Source organism: Lytechinus pictus, chromosome 2 (genome assembly GCF_037042905.1).
Source record: "Lytechinus pictus isolate F3 Inbred chromosome 2, Lp3.0, whole genome shotgun sequence".
Taxonomy (NCBI): Eukaryota; Metazoa; Echinodermata; class Echinoidea; order Temnopleuroida; family Toxopneustidae; genus Lytechinus; species Lytechinus pictus.
The window spans coordinates 50364689-50384784 of record NC_087246.1 but is presented as its reverse complement, the minus strand read 5'-3'; the positions used below and the strand labels follow the sequence as shown (position 1 = coordinate 50384784).

Genomic DNA, 20096 nt, shown 5'->3' with positions numbered 1-20096 from the left:
AATTCGACGAACTGAGTTCTTGCATGAGTTCAGAGAAAAGATGACTGCATGGTTACGGATGCAAGGAGGAGATGAGTTCAACATGACTTTGCGTTTTCTTCCTTGCTTGTCTTGCTCCCGCCCCTCCCCCTCTCTCCCTTCCACTTGCCCCATTTCCCTCCATCTTATTCCCGTTTCTCTCTTCTCATTTGCAGTACGCAGGATTTTTCCTCTCTTTCATGTCTTTCGTTGAAGTGGGGGTATAGGTAAGAATGTTTAATCGTTAAGAACATACTAAGGTGAGTAGGGGGCGGTAGGGGGTTCAAATCGCAATCGAATATTTTTTTCTCCATTTTTCAAAAATATCATTTTTCAATATTGGTACGAAGTTTGGATATAATTTTGTTATTTTTTAGTTTATATAGATTTTCACTTTGAGGGATATCGCTGGAATTAAATTGTGGTAACTTTATCTTTAACTTGAACATCGAATTGATAGAGGTGTTAACATCATAGGCTCATGAAATCCCCGGATTAAATATTCCAGTAGAATGATAAATGCAAATTAACATTATTAACGAACATAATAATATATGTTTTAAGATCAAAAGTTTGGCTGAAATGGTATAAGGGAGTATAGGGGAAAAGGAATTTTCTAAATAAATAAATATTAATTTTCAAAGCTTGGCCAGGATCGTAATATTGTGATTTGGAGCAGGGGCGTTTCGTTTGGGGTCTTGGGGGCAAAGCCAAAATGGGCACCTTTAAATTTGTCAAAATGGCCATTTTGGTGCAACGGATATTTTCACCATGAAATTATCATCTGTGTGAGTCAGATGTGTGTTTTGTACTAAATAAGTTGAGGAAAGCGTTTTAAAAGTGATTTCTGGTTGATAAGATATCGTATATTGTGGCTTTATTCTTTCCGCAAGAGAGTGTAGCGAGCGAGCGCTTTTTCAAAAATTTACAAATCTGAAGATGTAAAACTCGCTTTTTGGTCAATAATGGCGCTAATAACTGTTAAAAGGGTATTCTCACAAGATGTTGCGAGCGCGAACCGCGAGCTCAAACTTTGGGATATTTCAATAAGACATGAAAATTAAAAATTCCAAACAGTTTTTGTAATCATGAAAATCTAACTAAATAATTAACGCGAGCTGAATGTTTTTTATATACCGACCAGAAAAGGAACCTGTTAAAGACTGCATTTAGTGACTCATGAATAGGATACATATCTCATCAATCGAATAATGCAAGCGCGAAGCGCGAGCTGAAAATTTGTGACATTCCAACCTGAAAACTAGACATTCCAAGCATTTTTATAACCAGAAACAGAGTACTTTACAAAACAATAATTTATGCGAGCACGAAACACGAGCCCCGAAATTGTGATATTCCAACCCGACAACTGAACATTCTATATAAGCATTTTTGTTACCATGAACAGGCTGCGAGTACCTTACTAAACAATAACTGATGCGAGCGCGAAGCGCGAGCTAAAATTTCCGATTTTCTAACCTAAAATGTATTATGTTTAACTTCAAAAAGGGTATTTCATTTCGAAAAGGGAACATGTTATTTAAAAAAAGGGATTTTTTCCTACTACGATTTTTTGGGGAGGGGGGGGGGGGGGCAAGTGCCGCCAGCCCCCTGGTTCCGCCGCCCCTGATTTGGAGCATAATTCATCAAGAAGTTTGGATATATGGTTCGTTTTTATCGCTCTTTCTATGACTCTCGAGTCCCTATTAAGGTGTGACAGAGGTATATCCAAGCCACACTGTCAACAGCCCTACCGCTAGACCGGTACTAACTAATATGATGATTCAAACAGCTGATTACACGCGCAGGAAACAAACAGGAAGCCCAGGACCTCCTGCCAAAAGGAGAATGACCTCCATCAACAGGTGCCTATCTAGGCAGAAAATGAGGATGATGCTCAGCATCTAGGCCTATAAGTGTAAGGGCATATCGAGTGGGGGAGGGGACATTTTTGTCAATGGTTGGGCCTACCATAGTTACGGGCAAACATAAAAAAAATACAATACAATAATTCAACCCCTCCCCAAGTCAATGATTCGAACATTGAGGTACTATCCAAGGGGGTGAGGAACTGGGAGTTGCAGCCCCTGCACTTTTCAAGGAATGAGTAGTAAAAGTAATAACGACCATCTGATTTTCTTCTTTTTTTTGCATAGCCAGCCGCCCCGCCCCCTCCTCACTTTCAAAACCGTTCTGCGGTCCACTACCGGCTTTGGGAGTTTGAAGGGCGTAATTTTAATGCTCGCATCGACATTTTTATATGATTTATACTTGCATCGACTTTCAAGTATATGAACATGATATGCGGATGGTGATGAGGGGGGGGGGGGGGGCTAGCTAGCTGTGCCACTTGTTTCAATTGAAAACGGAGTGGATAAAGCCCAGGAGGCTGGAGGGTGGGCTAGTCGCCGGATGGGCTGACTCATATACTAAGGGTGCTAATTTTCCCCGGTAATTTCTCCCAATTTGATTAGCCTGGATGATTCAATGATAATAGAATGTAAAAACTGGAGAATTTTTGGGCTTTTACTGCGAGTGTGTGTGGGGAGAGATAGATGAAGAGAGAGAGGGGGTGGGGTAGAGGGGGTGGGTGAGAGGGAGTTGGGGGTATAAGGGGAATCGGGTTGGGGTGCAGGGATTCAGGGATTCAGGGATATATATATATATATATATATAGGTTCAAACAAAGAAAAGTATAAAAACTCCGTGGACAGTAATATTTTAACGAATTTTCGCCCATAGGGCTTTGTCAAGTTATGACAAATTTATTAGATTGCGTCAAAATAATGCATCATAAAAATGCGCGGTATCCAAGCAGTGAGCAAAAGCGCACAAAGGATGACGAAAAGGATACGTCATAAAGGGGAAACGAAAGAAGACAGTAGGAGGAGTAGATAGAGAGCGCGTGAGAGAAAGAAGAAGAGAGAGTGGGTGAGAAGGAGGGAGATAAGGAAGAAAGAAAAAAAGAGAAGAAAAAAGAAAAGGAAAGAGAACAGGAAAGAAAGACAAGGAAGAGAAGGTAAAATAAAAATAAAAAAAAGAAGAAAACAAATATCCACGTCAAACGAAATGAGTGGAAAGAAACATTGAGAGAGAAAGAAAGAAAGAAAGAAAGAGCGGGTGAGAAGGAGGGAGATAGGGGAGAAAGAAAGAAAAAAGAGAAGGAAAAAGAAAAGGAAAGAAAGGAAGAGTGGGTAAAAGAAAAAAAAATAATAATAATAATAATAATAATAAAAAGAAAGAAAAAGAAGAAGAAAAGAAATATCTACGTCAGACGAAATGAGTGGAAAGAAACATTGAGTCCATTGGGTTGGAGACATCCAAGGCGATGGATAATCTTCTCTTCCAAAAGCTTTCTGTCCTCATCACTTCCTTTGCAAGATAGAATTCCGAAGATCTTCATATCATCTATGGTGTGCCCAGGCAAATTGAAGTGACGGGCCACAGGAAGACCTTGAGTGTTGAGTCTAACGGACCTTAGGTGTTCAGTAGCTCTGTCGGCCATCCTACGCTTGGTTTCCCCGATATAGATCAAGTCACAGCGAGAGCAGACGATGGCATAAATCAGGTTGGTGGTGGTACAGGTAAAATCTTCCCTTATTTCCCACGTGCCATTCGGCCCCTTCAGCAAAGTGCAATCAGAAACAAAACGGCACGTGTTGCACCTACGTCTCCTGCAAGATGTTGTTCCTTGCCGCTGGGATTGATTGACTGCAAGTGGTTTCATTCTGGAGTGAACGAGTAAGTCCCTCAAACTCTTGTCCCTCAAACTCTTGTCTTGCCGTTTTTTATTATTTTGGTTTAGTACCGGCGGCCCCAGTCCACACCTCGCGCAAATCGGACTCTAAACACGTAGTGTTGGGGCAAAAAGGACATCCTTTATAAAACATTTTGATTTTGTTTTATCATCCCCGCATATTTGACCCTAAACACGTATATTTTTCAAAGCGAAATAGATACCCTTTTTTCAATATTTTTGTGTTTTTGACACCCTTATCACGTTACGTACGTAACGTGCCCTATCTTGAAAAAGACATCCTTTTTACGTGTTTTTTTTGGTCGCGCACGGTATCCACTCGTCAATGTAAGTGGCCCCCGGCCCCCGGCCGCCCCCCTGGATCCGCCTATGTATGTATTCGACGTGCCTGCAAGCATGTTCATCCTCGACTCGTCGATCATTTATCTTGTCATCTTGACAAGTCGCGAGTCGATGTCACCGTCTTCGGTAATCAACTCACAAATCTAGCATATTGATATGTAGCTGTCGTCTATATAGATCTGGAAGAAATATATCTCATTCTTGAACAAAGGCTAATTGAGAGTCATCGAGGTATGTCATGCAAGTAAGAAGGGATTTTAAAATCGTGAGATTGTGAGTAGAAAAATAACCAGATATTTAAGTCATATACCAAGTAAGTATGTAAGTATATTAGGTATAAACATGACGTCTTCGATTTTCTTTAGAATACGTAATCATTTGTGAAAGTAGAAATTCCGACTTCATATTTTTCTCGTGATCAAACGAGTGCCCCACGTATTCATAATTGTGTTATGTTTGTCATGTCAAATTTTACAATAATGAATGTGCATGATCATGAATAATTTGTTTGAATTTGGATATGGTTTATCATGGGTAGCAATATGTTCAGTCTTTGTTGATTCTATTCCTAAGTTACAATACACTTCAGAACAAAAGATCATCTTTAAGATATCACCTAGCTTAGGAAGTACAAAGTCAAAGAAGACAAATTGGGCAATTTGTGACAATGTCAATGATTGATTGGTGTCTGCAATGACTGCAACTTGCAAGCTTCATTGGGGAATGGGGATTATATTTTTTTTAATTCACCAAACATTATAGTCTAGTAAATTAAAACAAATATAATCCCCAATATTTCTATAATGAAAAACAGATTATCAGTGAATGGAATGAAGTCTTAAGTTTTAGTTTTTGTTAAAAGTGACATACCAGAATGTTCAAAAACTGATTTTGATTAGTACTGACTTGCACTCCTAGTACCAATGAGGTCCAAACATTAACATGTATGGACCTCATAGGCGACAATGCGTTAAAAACAGGTTAGAAGTCCTGCACCCAAGTATTTTTATGATATTAGTGATTATTACTCGAAAAATGCAAGCTTTGAGCCTTTGTCCTCATTTGTTTAGCATTTATTAAAAAATTACCCATTAACTATAATCCTACTCATATTCTAAATGTTATAAAATAAAGGGAAACTTACATTTGAGTCCTTTTTCGATCTTTTCTTGGCAGTCAGTCCGGTCCCGTCGAGTGCGATCAAAGCGGTACGAAGCTGATTTTCAGATCACGTGATACGAGTAGTCATCACCTGATCGATCGACTATCCTTTTTTAAAGACCGCAACAATTATAAATTTTATTATAAAATATATATAGAATAAATAATTGCATGATATTATATATATTTCTACAATTAAAAATATTTTGTGAGATGAATTTAATATTTGACGTAAAAATCGCTATTCAACAAAATATTTATTAAAAAATAAAAATCAAACAAAATAAAAACGCCTTGGACACAGTGCAAAAAACCTAACAATTTGGCCGCGTTCTTAACAACTATCGTAAGGGGCGCTCTATTTATAAATAAAGTTGCATATGTAGCTGTCTACCGCGACAGGAACAGCCGCAGAATTGAAGCCAGAAGCGTGGGAAATTGCCAGAAAATTCAAGAAAAGAACCGGTGAGTACCGATTTAACAGTACTAATTTATTAAGTAACATTTATTGAATCATTACAAGATTTATTTTTTAGTAAAACAAAGCTTAGTTCTAAGCTAGGGCGGCCCAAATGCGCGTGAGTGGAGTCCCAGTTTATTAGCACGGGTAAGTATTGGGGTGTCGCCTAGAGTGGTGACTTGGTACATATTCGAGTCTTTTGAGAGGCCCTAGCCTTCCACTCATTTAATAAACAAAGTTGCGATAGGCCTTGTTCTCTGTTGTTAGGAATCTCTGTGTGGGGGAAATATGGTTGGCAATGTTTGGATTATTTTATCTTGTTCTTGCCTTTTTGGGGATCAGCAAATGCTTGATTTTGTTTTACAGTCAGTTTCCACTACAACTACTGTATTCATCATATAACTTGGCTCTGAAGTAAATTGAGTTCTTTTAATATTTCATATGAATTAAAAATAGAGATTGTTAAATGACAATTTTCTTGCAATTTTACTTTACACAATTAGAGGCCGAGACAAAAAATGCTCAAAATTAGTTTTTGAGCGCTTTTGTGAATGAAAAAAAATTATCCCCAAGTTACTAATGAAAAATAAATCACAACCATATGGAAAGTTTTTTGGGTTACAAAAGTGATATTTTTAATTTTGTTAAATTTTTAAATTAAATAGGTAGGGTGGTTGCAGTGAACAAGTGTAGCCTTCATGCTATCGGTGGAAAGTAAAATAAAGTAGCACACAAATTTTTTTAATTACAAACAAAGAATTCAATGTAAAGGCATGCAATGAACTTCGAAACCATCTGTGCCAAAAATCAAGAGAAAATAAGCACTATTTGTAATATTACAATTGGAAGAAAAGTTACTGAGTTGTTCCATGAAACCTGTCCTGTAGTATTTTTTTGGGGGGGAAAGCAGTACAAATACTGTAAAAGATGACTAACAGTCAGGATCTCTGTACGGGTACAAATACAATACACTATCTGCATAATTGAAGTCAAAATACATCACACTATTTATTACCTTGAAGCACCACACTTCCATCTTCATGGAGATAGATAATAGTGTGGCAGGGTTTGGGGGCTTTGTAGTCCATTAATAACCCAATTTTGATAGTCTTTGTTTAAAGGTGAGGAGTGTGGATGACTTGATGGCTTCTCCTGGGAGTTTATTCCAGCTGTCAATGACTCTTTTATTGAAGAATTTAAATTGAATATAAATCCTAAAGACAGAAATATATCTTTGACAAAAGCAGGTCTTTATCACTAGTGGTTCAACTGTTATTGGGAATGTAAACAAAGGAATGGATCCACTGGTCAACGGATCTTTGTTAAGTCGCCATTTGCTCATTGCACGAGAGATGCTGAAAATATCTATACCACAATTTCAATTTATTTGGCAAAATAGTGCACTTACAAAATGATGTGCTTCCTAACACATCCTGCCACATACATGTAAAGTTAATGCAGGATGTGATCATGAAATTCTTATGGCTCATTGAGTAGCTTCACAAACTTCTGCAATGCCTTGGTTATGAAGTGCTGCTGTCAGGTTTGGTACAACAAATTCTCTTTCGTGGTTATTTTGAAGAATTGCCTACTTAAACTGCAATGCAATACTAGGGTTGTTGTTCCATCCACCGCTTCATCAAATGTGACAAAAACATTTTAAGATGGTCTTACGTAAACAGGCATATATGCAAATGGATCTGTCAAAGCAGACAAAAGAAAAGATTCTGGCATATTTGTACAACAGACTCAATGGTGGTCATGAAGGCCAACCAGGCAGTTTCCATTGACTCTTTGTGAGAGGGTTTCCTGATTTATCTCTTAACTCTGTTAGGTAGGATTTGGTCTCCATCAGCTAATTCCTTCTAAAAGTTAGATTGGATATCTTTTAGCCTTTTTGCCTTACATGACTTACAGTTCATGAAGTTGTATACATGTAGCTTCTCAACGTTTCAGATGAAATCTGTTGTCTTTGGCTTCCAGGAAATTGTTGCATGTACACGTATGTTTGCCTTCTTAAAGAAGAGTGTATTGCATCAGCTACTGGTGAGCTCAAATCCTGGGCTGCCACCTCAACATTCATTTTGTGTTTTTTCCACTGAACATCCTTTGCCTTCAGTCTGATGTAAAGATTTTGTTGTACCTCATGAAATTATTTGATGTATGACCAACATATTGCCTATCATCTATTTTCTGAATATCAAAATCTTACAGAAACTGAGATTTTCATTGTGAAAAGGTAAAAGTTCTTTCACTTTTAATGGAAATTTTGCCCTACATGTTTATCTAATGTTGGTTTATCTAACGGTCAGTCAAATTGGGTTCGTCCTAGCCACTAATCTGTCTCTGTGGTCTAGTCGAAGCTGGGGGGCCTGGTTTGATTCCTGGCAGAGACATTTTTTTGAGTCTCACCAAGATTTTCAAAATGGATATCTTTTACAAAAGCAGGTCTTTATCACTAGTGGTTCAACTGATATTGGGAATGTAAACAAAGGAATGGATCAACTGATCAAGGGATCTTTGTGAGATAGCCATTTGCTTATTGCACGAGAGATGCTGAAAATATCTATACCACAATTTCAATTTATTTGGCAAATTAACACAATCAAGTTACAAAGTAAAAAAACGGATACATATAAATGAGCCAGGACCTCTGGAAAGCAGCCTGTGCTTTTATATGAGGCCCTAAACAAGAAGGACTTGATCCTACCCAATGATATTCTCATCACCGGCATGATGAAATGTGGTCTGAGATCGCACTAGATGTATCGTGAGTTTTTGTGGAGAACGACACAATATTGAATGCGCTTACAATCACCCACGATGTGCTTCCTAACATATCCTGCCACATACATGTAAAGTTAATGTAGGATGTGATCATGAAATTCTTATGGCACATTGAGTAGCTTCACAAACTTCTTCTATGCCTTGGTTATAAAGTGCTGCAGTCAGGTTTTGTACAGCAAACTCTCTTCCGTGGTTATTTGGAAGAATTGCCTACTTAAACTGCAATACATTAGGGTTGTTGTTCCATCCACCGCTTCATCAAACACGACAGAAAACCATTTTAAGATGGTCTCACGTAAACAGACATATATGCAAATGGATCTGTCAAAGCAGACAAAAGATTCTGACATATTTGTACAACAGACTCAATGGTGGTCTTTGTGAGAGGGTTTCCTGATTTATCTCTCAACTCTGTTAGGTAGGATTTGGTCTCCACCGGCTAATTCCTTCTAAAAGTTGGAATGGATAGATTCATGGGTATCTTTTAGCCTTTTTGCCTTACATGACTTGGAGTTCATGAAGTCGTATACATGTAGCTTATCAACGTTTCAGATGAAATCTGTTGTCTTTTGGCTTCAAGGAAATTGTTGCATGTACATGTATGTTTGCCTTCTCAAAGAAAAGTGTATTGCATCAGCTACTGACGAGCTCAAATCCTGGGCTGCCACTTTAGCATTCATTTTGTGTTTTTCCCACTGAACATCATTTGCCTTCAGTATAATGTATAGATTTTGTTGTACCTCATGAAATTCTTTGATGTATGATATTGCCTATCATCTTGGTAGATTGTGCCAATTGTTGCCAAGCAATTTCTCTTTAACTTCACGAGACGACATGCATAAAAGAAAAAGTGGAAATTCTCTTTGGGAAGCAGCAGGTGACTTAAATAGGGAGTCAGTTATTCTGCTTACATTGTAGATGATGCATCACAATGATGATGCTGTTGATTGATATGCATATCACCCATCACACACTATACCATGTACTTCCGTTCCCACTTCATCGAGAGAGCAAATCAGCTGATTGATGATCTCTTTGCTTGCATTGTTCAAGGTATGTGATCTACAAGAAGTATGCAATATGGAATGTCCAACGATTGGTCAATATAACCACCATAAAGACCAGTCTCCATAGCAAGTTTATTATCGATGGAAGAAAATTGCCAGTTGATAAATCTACCTTATTTGCCCGTCTTCTGTTCAAAAGCAGATTCTTTCTTGATGGCCATCAAGCATTAGCATACTGTATATGGTATTATTTTCTTAATATCAAAATCTTACACAAACTGAGATTTTCATTGTGAAAAGGTAAAGATTCTTTCACTTTTTATGAAAATTTTGCCCTACATGCCATGTCCTGCACCCTGCAAAATTTTGAGTGCATGTAGCTCTCTCATTCGCAACTACAATTATCGTCAAACACAGTTCACATTATTTTAGTTATTAGTAAGTTAAAAGAAATTAATAAAATAATCACACAATTTCACATTCATATAAAATATTTATTTCATCAATTCAAAAGCACATTTACTTCTACTCACCAGTAAGCCGTTGTAAAACTTTCTTTTTCCAACATAACAATTCAAATAATATTCAGATGATAAAAGGTCGGTGATCAGCACAAGAAAATAAGTTGCACCTGCTTTCGAGAGGAAATCTATTTCTCTGACAAAACAAGCTTGAAAAAGAAAATATGTTGACATCGCAATGCATCTAACAACACGTTGCAGGTTGATGCAAAAGGCGCGCAACTCTATGCAACCAGTGATGTCACGTAAAAATAAGTTTCGTAACAATCGCATTTACCACATTACAATTGGAAGAAAAGTTACTGAGTTTTTCCATGGAATCTGTAGTAGTTGTTTGGGGAAAAAGCAGTACAAATACTGTAAAAGATGACTAACAGTCAGGATCTCTGTACGGGCACAAATACAATACACTATCTGCATAATTGAAGTCAAAATACATCACACTATCTAGTATTACCTTGAAGCACCACACTTCCATCTTCATGGAGATAGATAACAGTGTGGCAGGGTTTGGGCGGCTTTGTAGCCCATTAATAACCCAATATTGATAGTCTTTGTTTAAAATTAAGGAGTGTGGATGACTTGATGACTTCTCTTGGGAGTTTATTCCAGCTATCAATGACTCTTTTATTGAAGAAATTAAATTGAATATAAATCCTAAAGACAGAAATATATCTTTTACAAAAGCAGGTCTTTATCAATAGTGGTTCGACTGATATTGGAAATGTAAACAAAGGAATGGACCCACTGGTCAAGGGATCTTTGTTAAGCAGCCATTTGCTTATTGCACGACAGATGCTGAAAATATCTATACCACAATTTTAATTTATTTGGCAAAATAACACAATCAAGTTACAAAGTAAAAAAAAACGATACATATAAATGAGCCAGGACCTCTGGAAAGCAGCCTGTGCTTATATTTGAGGCCCTAAACAAGAAAGACTTGATCCTACCCAATGATATTCTCATCACCGGCATGATGAAATGTGTAAATGTGGTCCGAGATGGCACTAGATGTATCTGAGTTTTTGTGGAGAGCCACAAAATATCGAGTGCACTTACAATCACCCATGATGTGCTTCCTAAGGTATCCTGCCACATACATGTAAAGTTAATGCAGGATGTGATCTTGAAATTCTTATGGCTCATTGAGTAGCTTCACAAACTTCTGCAATGCCTTGGTTATAGAGTGCTGCTGTCAGGTTTGGTTCAACAAACCCTTTCGTTGTTATTTTGTAGAATTGCCTACTTAAACTGCAATACATTAGGGTTGTTGTTTCATCCACCGCTTCATCAAACGCGCCAGAAAAACATTTTAAGATGGTCTTACATAAACAGACATACATGCAAATGGATCTGTCAAAGTAGACAAAAGAAAAGATTCTGACATATTTGTACAACAGACTCAATGGTGGTTATGAAGGCCAACCAGGCAGTTTCCATTGACTCTTTGTGAGAGGGTTTCCTGATTTATCTCTCAACTCTGTTAGGTAGGATTTGATCTCCATCAGCTAAATCCTTCTAAAAGTTGGATTGGATGTCTTTCAGCCTTTTTGCTTTACATGACTTGGAGTTCATGAAGTCATATACATGTAGCTTATCAACGTTTCAGATGAAATCTGTTGTCTTCTGTCTTCAAGGAAATTGTTGCATGTACATGTATGTTTGCCTTCTCAAAGAAAAGTGTTTTGCATCAGCTACTGACGAGCTCAAATCCTTGGCTGCCACTTTAGCATTCATTTTGTGTTTTTCCCACTGAACATCCTTTGCCTTCAGTTTGATGTAAAGATTTTGTTGTACCTCGTGAAATTCTTTGATGTATGACCAAGATATTGCCTATCATCTTGGTAGATTGTGCCCATTGTTGCCAAGCAATTTCTCTCTAACTTCACGAGATGACATGCATAGAAGTAAAAGTGGAAATTCTCTTTGGGAAGCAGCAGGTGACTTAAATAGGGAGTCAGTTATTCTGCTTACATTGTAGATGATGCATCACAATGATGGTGTTGACTGATATGCATATCACCCATCACACACTATACCATGTCCCTCCATCCCCACTTCATCGAGAGAGCAAATCCGATGATTGATGATCTCTTTGGTTGCATTGTTCCAGGTATGTGATTTACAAGAAGTATGCAATATGGAATGTCCAACGATTGGTCAATATAACCACCATAAAGACCAGGGTCTCCATAGCAAGTTTATTATCGTTTGTTGGAAGGAAATTGCCAGTCGATAAATCTACCTTATTTGCCCGTCTTCTGTTCAAAAGCAGCTGTTTTCTTGATGGCCATCAAGCATTAGCCAACTGTATATGATATTATTTTCTGAATATCAAAATCTTACAGAAACTGAGATTTTCATTGTGAAAAGGTAATAATCCTTTCACTTTTAATGGAAATTTTGCCCTACATGTTTATCTAATATTGGTTTATCTAACGGTCAGTCAAATTGGGTTCGTCCTAGCCACTAACCTGTCTCTGTTGTCTTGTCGAAGCTGGGGGCCCTGGTTTGATTCCTGGCAGAGACATTTTTTGGCCTCACCAAGATTTTCAAAATGGATATCTTTTACAAAAGCAGGTCTTTATCAATAGTGGTTCGACTGATATTGGGAATGTAAACAAAGGAATGGATCCACTGTTCAAGGGATCTTTGTAAAGTAGCCATCTGCTCATTGCACGAGAGATGCTGAAAATATCTATACCACAATTTCAATTTATTTGGCAAAATAACACAATCAAGTTACAAAGTAAAAAACAATATATAATGAATGAGCTAGGATCTCTGGAAAGCAGCCTATGCTTATATTTGAGGCCCTAAACAAAAAGGACTTGATCCTACCAATATAATATTCTCATCACCAGCATGATGTAAATGTAAATGTGGTCTGAGATCGTTCTAGGTGTATCTGAGTTTTTGTGGAGAGCCACACAATATCGAGTGCACTTACAATCACCCATGATGTGCTTCCTAAGATATCCTGCCACATACATGTAAAGTTAATGCAGGATGTGATCTTGAAATTCTTATGGCTCATTGAGTAGCTTCACAAACTTCTGCAATGCCTTGGTTATAGAGTGCTGCTGTCAGGTTTGGTTCAACAAACCCTTTCATTGTTATTTTGAAGAATTGCCTACTTAAACTGCAATACATTAGGGTTGTTGTTTCATCCACCGCTTCATCAAACGCGACAGAAAAATATTTAAAGATGGTCTTACATAAACAGACATACATGCAAATGGATCTGTCAAAGTAGACAAAAGAAAAGATTCTGACATATTTGTACAACAGACTCAGTGGTGGTCATGAAGGCCAACCAGGCAGTTTCCATTGACTCTTTGTGAGAGAGTTTCCTGATTTATCTCTCAAATCTGTTAGGTAGGATTTGGTCTCCATCGGCTAATTCCTTCTAAAAGTTGGATTGGATAGATTCACGGGTATCTTTTAGCCTTTTTGCCTTTACATGACTTGGAGTTCATGAAGTCGTATATGTGTAGCTTATCAACGTTTCAGATGAAATCTGTTGTCTTTTGGCTTCAAGGAAATTGTTGCATGTATATGTATGTTTGCCTTCTCAAAGTAAAGTCTATTTTATCAGCTACTGACTAGCTCAAATCCTGGGCTGCCACTTTGACATTCATTTTGTGTTTTTTCCACTGAACATCCTTTGCCTTCAGTTTGATGTAAAGATTTTGTTGTACCTCATGAAATTCTCTGATGTTTGCCCAAGATATTGCTTATCATCTTGGTAGATTGTGTCCATTGTTGCTAAGCAATTTCTCTTTAACTTCACAAGATGACATGCATAGAAGAAAAAGTGCAAATTCTCTTAAATGGGAAGCAGTAGGTGACTTAAATAAAGAGTCAGTGATTCTGCTTTGATGATGCATCACAATGGTGATGCTGTTGACTGATATGCATATCACCCATCACACACTATACCATGTACTTCCATTCCTGCTTCATCGAGAGAGCAAATCAGCTGATTGATGATCTCTTTGCTTGCATTGTTACTGGGGCCCGTTGCATAAAACTTTTTACCTGAGAAAACTCTGGTAAAAACTGAAAACTAAGGTTAGTCTGATTTCTGCCATTGACTTTAACACAGGGCAAAAACTCTGGTAAAAACTACCTGAGTTTTCTCAGGTAAAAAGTTTTATGCAACGGGCCCCAGGTATGTGATTTACAAGAAGTATGCAATATGGAATGTCCAACGATTGGTCAATATAACCACCATAAAGACCAGGGTCTCCATAGCAAGTTTATTATCGTTTGTTGGAAGAAAATTGCCAGTCGATAAATAATAATAGATGCTTATATAGCGCGTAATATTCGACAGAATCTCTATGTGCTTTACAAAAGAGGTAATTAAGTCTAATACAGGTATACTTAGAATAAAATAGATAAATACTAAATGTATCTACCTTATTTGCCCATCTTCTGTTCATAAGCAACTTCTTTCTTGATGGCCATCAAGCATTAGCATAATGTATAAGATATTACTTTCTGAATATCAAAGTCTTTATACACAAACAGATTTTCATTGTGAAAAGGTAAAATTCCTTTCACTTTTAATGGAAATTTTGCCCTACATGCCATGTCCTGCACCCTGCAAAATGTTGAGTGCATTTATGTTTATCTAATGGTCAGTCAGATTGGGTTCGTCCTAGCCACTAACCCGTCTCTGTTCTCTTGTCGAGGCTGGGGGCCCTGGTTTGATTCCTGGCAGAGACATTTTTTTGGCCTTACCAAGATTTTCAAAATGGATATCTTTTACAAAAGTAGGTCTTTATTATTAGTGGTTCAACTGATATTGGAAATGTAAACAAAGGAATGAATCCACTGTTCAAGGGATCTTTGTTAAGTAGCCATTTGCTCATTGCACGAGAGATGCTGAAAATATCTATACCACAATTTCAATTTATTTGGCAAAATAATACAAGTTACAAAGTAAAAAACCGGATACATATGAATGAGCCAGGACCTCTGGAAAGCAGCCTGTGCTTTTATTTGAGGCCCTAAACAAGAAGGACTTGATCCTACCCAATGATATTCTCATCACTGGCATGAAGAAATGTGTAAATGTGGTCTGAGATCGCACTAGATGTATCTGAGTTTTTGTGGAGAGCCACACGATATTTAGTGCACTTACAATCACCCATGGTGTGCTTCCTAACATATCCTGCCACATACATGTAAAGTTAATGCAGGATGTGATCATGAAATTCTTATGGCTCATTGAGTAGCTTCACAAACTTCTGCAATGCCTTGGTTATAAAGTGCTGCTGTCAGGTTTGGTTGAACAAACCCTCTTCCATGGTTATTTTGTAGAATTGCCTACATAAACAGCAATACATTAGGGTTGGTCCATCCACCACTTTATCAAACGCGACAGAAAAACATTTTTAAGATGGTCTTATGTAAACAGACATATATGCAAAATGGATCTGTCAAAGCAGACAAAAGAAAAGATTCTGACATATTTGTACAACAGATTCAATGGTAGTCATGAAGGCCAACCAGGCAGTTTCCATCGACTCTTTGTGAGAGGGTTTCCTGATTTGTCTCTCAATTCTGTTTGGTTGGATTTGGTCTCCATCAGCTAATTCCTTCTAAAAGTTGGATTGGATATCTTTTAGCCTTTTTGCCTTACATGACTTGGAGTTCATGAAGTCATATACGTGTAGCTTATCAACGTTTCAGATGAAATCTGTTGTCTTCTTGCTTCAAGGAAATTGTTGCATGTACATGAGTGTTTACCTTCTCAAAGAAAAGTGTATTGCATCGGCTACTGAGAAGGTCAAATCCTTGGCTGCCACTTTAACATTCATTTTGTGTTTTTCCCACTGAACATCCTTGGCCTTCAGTATAATGTAAAGATTTTGTTGTACCTCATGAAATTCTTTGATGTATGATATTGCCTATCATCTTGGTAGATTGTGCCAATTGTTGCCAAGCAATTTCTCTTTAACTTCACGAGACGACATGCATAAAGAAAAAGTGCAAATTCTCTTTGGGAAGCAGCAGGTGACTTAAATAGGGAGTCAGTTATTCTGCTTACATTGTAGATGATGCATCACAATGATGCTGCTGTTGACTGATATGCATATCACCCATCAAACACTATACCATGTACTTCCATTCCCACTTCATCAAGAGAGCAAATCAGCTGATTGATGATCTCTTTGGTTGCATTGTTCCAGGTATGTGATCTACAAGTATGCAATATGGAATGTCCAACAATTGGTCAATATAACCACCATAAAGACCAGGGTCTCCATAGCAAGCGTATTATCATTTGTTGGAAGAATATTGCCAGTCGATAAATCTACCTTTTGCCCGTCTTCTGTTCAAAAGCAACTTCTTTCTTGGCCATCAAGCATTACCATACTTTATATAGTATTATTTTCTGAATATCAGAATCTTTCACAAACTGAGATTCTAATTGTGAAAAGGTAAAAATTCTTTCACTTTTTATGAAAATTTGCCCTACATGCCATGTCCTGTATCCTGCAAAATGTTGAGTGCATTTATGTTTATCTAACGGTCAGTCAGATTGGGTTCGTCCTAGCCACTAACCTGTCTCTGTAGACTTGTCGAAGCTGGGGGGCCTTGTTTGATTCCTGGCAGAGATATTTTTTGGGCCTCACCAAGATTTTCAAAATGGATATCTTTTACAAAAGCAGGTCTTTATCAATAGTGGTTCAACTGATATTGGAAATGTAAACAGAGGAATGGATCCTCTGGTCAAGGGATCTTTGTTAAGTAGCCATTTGCTCATTGCACTAGAGATGCTGAAAATATCTATACCACAATTTCAATTTATTTGGCAAAATAACACAATGAAGTTACGAAGTAAAAAAACAGATACATATAAATGAGCCAGGACCTCTGGAAAGCAGCCTGTGCTTTTATTTGAGGCCATAAACAAGATGGACTTGATCCTACCCAATGATATTCTCATCACCGGCATGATGAAATGTGTAAGTGTGGTCTGAGATCGTACTAGATGTATCTGAGTTTTTGTGGAGAGCCACACGATATTGAGTGCACTTACAACCACCCATGGTGTGCTTCCTAACATATCCTGCCACATACATGTAAAGTTCATGAAGGATGTGATCATGAAATTCTTATGGCTCATTGAGTAGCTTCACAAACTTCTGCAATGCCTTGGTTATAAAGTGCTGCTGTCAGGTTTGGTTCAACAAACCCTCTTCCGTGGTTATTTTGAAGAATTGCCTACTTAACTGCAATACATTAGGGATGTTCCATCCACCACTTCATCAAACGCGCCAGAAAAACATTTTAAGATGGTCTTATGTAAACAGACATATATGCAAATGGGTCTGTCAAAGCAGACAAAAGAAAAGATTCTGGCATATTTTTACAACAGACTCAATGATGGTCATGAAGGCCAACCAGGCAGTTTCCATTGACTCTTTGTGAGAGGGTTTCCTGATTTATCTCTCAACTCCGTTAGGTAGGATTTGGTCTCCATCAGCTAATTCCTTCTAAAAGTTGGATTGGATATCTTTTAGCCTTTTTGCCTTACATGACTTGGATTTCATGAAGTCGTATACATGTACATGTAGCTTATCAACGTTTCAGATGAAATCTGTTGTCTTTTGGCTTCAAGGAAATTGTTGCATGTACATGAATGTTTGCCTTTTCAAAGGAAAGTGTATTGCATCAGCTACTGACGAGCTCAAATCCTGGGCTGCCACTTTGACATTCATTTTGTGTTTTTCCCACTGAACATCCTTTGCCTTCAGTTTGATGTAAAGATTTTGTTGTACCTCATGAAATGCTTTGATGTATGACCAAGAATCAAGATATTGCCTAATCATCTCGGTAGATTGTGCCCATTGTTGCTAAGCAATTTCTCTCTAAATTCACGAGACGACATGCATAGAAGAAAAAGTGCAAATTCTCTTTGGTAAGCAGCAGGTGACTTAAATAGGGAGTCAGTGAATCTGCTTCTGATGCATCACAATGGTGATGCTGTTGACTGATATGTATATCACCCATCACACACTATACCATGTACTTCCATTCTAACTTCATCAAGAGAGCAAATCAGCTGATTGATGATCATCTCTTTGCTTGCATTGTTCCAGGTATGTGATTTACAAGAAGTATGCAATATGGAATGTCCAACGATTGGTCAATATAACCACCATAAAGACCAGGGTCTCCATAGCAAGTTTATTATCATTTGTTGGAACAAAATTGCCAGTCGATAAATCTACCTTTTTTGTCCATCTTCTGTTCCAAAGCAACATCTTTCTTGATGGTCATCAAGCATTAGCCGACTGTATATGGTATTATTTTCTGAATATCAAAATCTTACACAAACTGATTATCATTGTGAAAAGGTAAAAGTCCTTTCATATTTAATGGAAATTTTGCCCTACATTCCATGTCCTGCACCCTGCAAAATGTTGAGTGCATTTATGTTATTTTAATATCGGTTTATCTAACGGTCAGTCTGATTGGGTTCGTCCTAGCCACTAACCTGTCTCTGTGGTCTTGTCGAAGCTGGGGGCCCTGGTTTGATTCCTGGCAGAGACATTTTTTTGGCCTCACCAAGATTTTCAAAATGGATATCTTTTACAAAGGCAGGTCTTTATCAATAGTGGTTCAACTGATATTGGGAATGTAAACAAAGGAACGGATCCACTGTTCAAGGGATCTTTGTTAAGTAGCTATTTGCTCATTGCACGAGAGATGCTAAAAATATATATCTATACCACAATTTCAATTTATTTGGCAAAATAACACAATCAAGTTACAAAGTAAAAAAAATGATACATATGAATGAGCCAGGACCTCTGGAAAGCAGCCTGTGCTTTTATTTGAGGTCCTAAATAAGATGGACTTGATCCTACCCAATGATATTCTCATCACCGGCATGATGAAATGTTTAATTGTGGTCTGAGATCGCACTTGATGTATCAGAGTTTTTGTGGAGAGCCACACAATATTGAGTGCACTTACAACCACCCATGATGTGCTTCCTAACATATGGTGCCACATACATGTAAAGTTCATGCAGGATGTGATCATGAAATTCTTATGGCTCATTGAGTAGCTTCACAAACTTCTGCAATGCCTTGGTTATAAAGTGCTGCTGTCAGGTTTGGTTCAACAAACCCTTTTGTGGTTATTTTGAAGAATTGCCTACTTAACTGCAATACATTAGGGTTGTTGTTCCATCCACCACTTCATCAAACGCGCCAGAAAAACATTTTAAGATGGTGTTACGTAAACAGACATATATGCAAATGGATCTTTCAAAGCAGACAAAAGATTCTGACATATTTGTACAACAGACTCAATGGTGGTCTTTGTGAGAGGGTTTCCTGATTTATCTCTCAACTCTGTTAGCTAGGATTTGGTCTCCATCGGCTAATTCCTTCTAAAAGTTGGAATGGATAGATTCATGGGTATCTTTTAGCCTTTTTGCTTTACATGACTTGGAGTTCATGAAGTCGTATACATGTAGCTTATCAACGTTTCAGATGAAATCTGTTGTCTTCTGGCTTCAAGGAAATTGTTGTATGTACATGTATATTTGCCTTTCAAAGGAAAGTGTATTGCATCAGCTACTGACCAGCTCAAATCCTGGGCTGCCACGTTAACATTCATTTTGTGTTTTTCCACTGAACATCCTTTGCCTTCAGTTTGATGTAAAGATTTTGTTGTACCTCATGAAATTCTTTGATGTATGACCAAGACATTGCCTATCATCTTGGTACATTGTTGCTAAGCAATATCTCTCTAACTTCACGAGACGACATTCATAGAAGAAAAGTGCAAATTCTCTTTGGGAAGCAGCAGGTGACTTAAATAGGGAGTCAGTGAATCTGCTTCTGATGCATCACAATGGTGATGCTGTTGACTGATATGCATATCACCCATCACACACTATACCATGTACTTCAATTTCCACTTCATCAAGAGAGCTAATCAGCTGATTGATGATCTCTTTGCTTGCATTGTTCCAGGTATGTGATCTACAAGAAGTATGCAATATG

General features: G+C 37.7%; 1 protein-coding gene across 2 annotated transcripts in view; it reads left to right on the top strand.

Moving 5' to 3' along the window:
- The first annotated feature begins 4324 nt into the window (after window positions 1-4324).
- Window positions 4325-20096, top strand: part of LOC129270958 (proteasome assembly chaperone 4-like) — a 27429-nt gene continuing 11657 nt past the window's right edge. Inside the window, exon 1 of one of the 2 annotated variants that reach the window (XM_064095050.1) lies at window positions 4325-4430. The gene's annotated coding sequence lies outside the window, so the exon portion shown is untranslated. Of the gene's footprint in view, window positions 4439-20096 lie in introns of both variants that reach the window. The other variant, XM_064095051.1, reaches the window with a different exon arrangement.